At 30.4% G+C, this 3,583-nt stretch overlaps 1 long non-coding RNA gene across 1 annotated transcript; it reads right to left on the minus strand.

The window, feature by feature from the left end:
* Positions 1-1,396: 1,396 nt before the first annotated feature.
* LOC112466930 lies at positions 1,397-2,660 on the minus strand. Its single transcript, XR_003042200.1, has 3 exons — positions 2,627-2,660; positions 2,137-2,366; positions 1,397-1,883 (listed from the first exon to the last, which is right to left on the minus strand). It is a non-coding gene; the product is annotated as an uncharacterized LOC112466930 (long non-coding RNA).
* Positions 2,661-3,583: the final 923 nt, after the last annotated feature.

Genomic DNA, 3,583 nt, shown 5'->3' on the forward strand with positions numbered 1-3,583 from the left:
CCCCTTTCACTACTACATTGTTCCTCCTTCTGTCTCTCTTTTCTAACTCTCTCCACCTTTCTAGCTCTTTTACCTTCGCTTCTATTGCTTTATCTCTTTTTCCTATCTCCCACTTTCCTTCCTCTTTCACTCCTCCCTGCCCTTCCTTCCTCCCATCTCTCCATCTCTTAACTAATATATTTAAAGTTATATATTAGTTAACTTCTTTATATACACTACCGCTCATTAATTTCAATATACCCCTATATCTGTTAATTTCTTTGTAAAGGATGAACATGATACATATGTTTTGTACAGAAATGAATACATTTGTTGTTATAAACACTTGCATGCATTGCATTTTTATATATTATTTATATAAAAATGTCATGCATGCAAGTGAAATGTTTATAACAGCAAGTGCATTCATTTCTGTGCAAAACACGTATCATGATGTTCATCCTTTACAGAGAAATCAACGAATCTATTATATATTGAAATTAATGAGCGGTAGTGTATATAAAAAAGTTAACTAATATATAAATTTAAATATATTTGCAATATAATAAATATTTTTATAATATATAATACTTTTCTCTATATTGTTTCTTCTCTTCTTCTTCTTTCTTCGTTTTCTATCTCTATAGCTTTCTTTCGTCTTAAAATACTTTTTACTTTTTTATAAACAGCTTAAGGTATCGATACAATAAATAATACTATAAAAGCTACATTTGGATGGAACGGTAATAATTTACACATCCTATTATACCTCTATATTATGTTAAAATCATAATAGCGTAATGAAAACGATTTATAGGAGTAAATGTGATAGTATTTATGAAATAAAATTAAGTATGAAATATACATTTAAGAAATATTACTTTAATGATTATACTATCTTACGCGTTATTAACATCCCATACAGGCAAAGCAAATAGATACTATGATATACAGGATACCTTTAAACAATTCTTTCATTTTCTAACATTTTTTAGATATATTGTAATATAATTGTATAATCGTCATATTTTTTTACACAGAAATACTAACGCAAAATTATTCGGACATTGTCACTACTAAAATTAAAAAATCAGATGATAGGTAAAATACATATTTTTAATTCACATATCTCTCATTTACTACCGATCATTATTTCACAATGATACATTTGCAACGAAATAGATACGCCAATACCCAAAACGTATATCTGTAATCTAAACACAAGTTTTTATATTCTGGAAACGATACAAGTGTCTTAAAATACTTTTTACTTGTTTCTAAGCAGCATAAAATATCGATACTATCCGAATAATATAAAAACTACATTTGGATGGAAAGATAACAATTTAGACACCCTACCTCTATAATTATGTTAAAATCGTCAGATATACTGTAATATAATCGTCATATTTTTTTACACAGAAATACTAATGCAAATTATTCGGACATTGTCACTAAAAAATTAGATGAAGATAGTTTGTAATCATACAAAGATACTGTTTAGTTAATGTACACATCTTTTTAATTCACATATCTCTCATTTACTACCGATCATCATTTCATAATGATGCATTTGCAACGAAATAGATACGTCAGCAACATTCGAAACCATCGACTGGAAAAAGCATTCTTCTTGGTCTATTCGTTGTGACGGATAAAATCGTATAATTTCAGCACTTAGCAGTGGATTCACTTCAATTGATGCGATTTTAAGACAGAACTCAATTCAAAGAATCCTCGTTGTTCCTAAATATGCTTACAAAGCCTGTGAATGTAGCGTTAATTTTCCTGCCATGCGCATATCTTTCTTTTTCGTGGCTGTATTCTGATTAGGCATCATCTTGTCCGCAATATGCTTATAGACTTTTCTATTCAGCATTAACATAAAAAAGCCGTCGTACCATCTGAAATCGTTATATAATTGTCTTGGTATTATAATCAATTTTATAATAAGTGTTTCCTCTCCGATAGCATAAACAAAATTAATATTAGGAAATCTAAATTATTTTATTTTTTTCTAAAAGTAGAATAAAAAACGAAACTAAAAATCAAGTTTTTTTCAAATAATAGACAACTTGAATAAATTATAATTAATGTTTATAAGAACAATTTTATATTACTATTAAATGGAATGTTTAGAGCACTGATTACACTTACATTTCCTGGTTAGCGCTTATTTTATGACATGTTGTATTTTCCAAATTTTATTTCCAAAACATAGAAAATACCTTCCAGCCTGTATGACACCACGTATACGCCAACGAACCTGCACGGTATCATTTTCAGAATGCATTGTGATCTTTAGGATGTCAAGCTTGGCGTGTGCAAACTTCATATGACCAATGAACCTTAATAGTATCAATTGCTTCGCATAACTCACAAGTCCCCTGCAATATTTTTAAAGCATATTATGAGAAAATGAAAATACTTAATGCTAAAAACTCTCAATTGCTTTGAATACTTGATAAAATTAATTTTCGTTACTCCTCTAATATTGTTGATAAAAATTATATCATAATGGATAATAGAGACTCAATTTACAAATATTTTAGCATAACTTGCCTACAATACAAATTGCGCTACAGAACACTTTTTTGTTCTTTTCAACTTTTAAAATTTACAAGAAAGCATATGTATACGTACATACATGCGCAATTTTGGCTACACCTTCCTTCTTAAAGATCTCTTTGGTATCACCTCCCTGCGGTCAATATATAGCGGCAAAATTTTATACCACATAGTTGAATATGAAATGTTCTTGCGTGAGAAAACGAGAGAAAAGGACATTTATAATAGGTAATGACACACGATACGAACCACACAATAGTGTAAATTCGGGATTGGGGGAAGAAAGAAGGGGTAAAAGAGAAGAGATTCTTACAATTAGAGGCACTCTGTAGCAACTCGTATTATCTAGCACAAGAGGACCTCTTGTGCTAGACTATTATGCCTCAACAGTGTCTGACAATGAGAATTATTACATTTTGAAGACGCGAGATTGTACATTCAAAGCATCCAAATAAACGAAAGTAAAATACAATATAAACATACTTCGGAGAAATCTTTATTACGCGATAGTGCCTGTCACAAGGTGCATATAGATACCAGATCACTTTCTCGTTCTCTTAACTTTTACAACTTTTACAAGACGACAGCACATATACGTACGTGTGCGATTTTGGATACTCCTTCCTTCTTAAAGATCTCTTTGGCATCAGCTCCCTGCCGTCAATATATATTTCACTCTCACTATCTGTCACGCGGCGATGGTCACGACTGTCACTATCTATCTATTTCTAAGTTATCGCTGTGTTCCAGCATAGATCGGTCTTTCTTAACAGCTTCATGCGTCTGTGATTGAGAAAGAAATCTGATAAGCTCTGTATATCAGTTCAATATAATACGAATATGTATATACTTTTTAGATAAAAACGGTCAGTAAACTTTTATAAAACAATACTCTTTGAAATAATACAAGTGATAATAATTTTTATAATTACCTCTCTATATTATATATTACATGTGCATGAATTTTCTTCTAACGATATTTGTAATGTCATCAACTTTTCACGCTTGTTGAATATATTTGCACCATGAGCACCAA

Source organism: Temnothorax curvispinosus, unplaced genomic scaffold (genome assembly GCF_003070985.1).
Source record: "Temnothorax curvispinosus isolate PA1 unplaced genomic scaffold, ASM307098v1 QBEX01016730.1, whole genome shotgun sequence".
In the NCBI taxonomy this organism is placed as follows: domain Eukaryota; kingdom Metazoa; phylum Arthropoda; class Insecta; order Hymenoptera; family Formicidae; genus Temnothorax; species Temnothorax curvispinosus.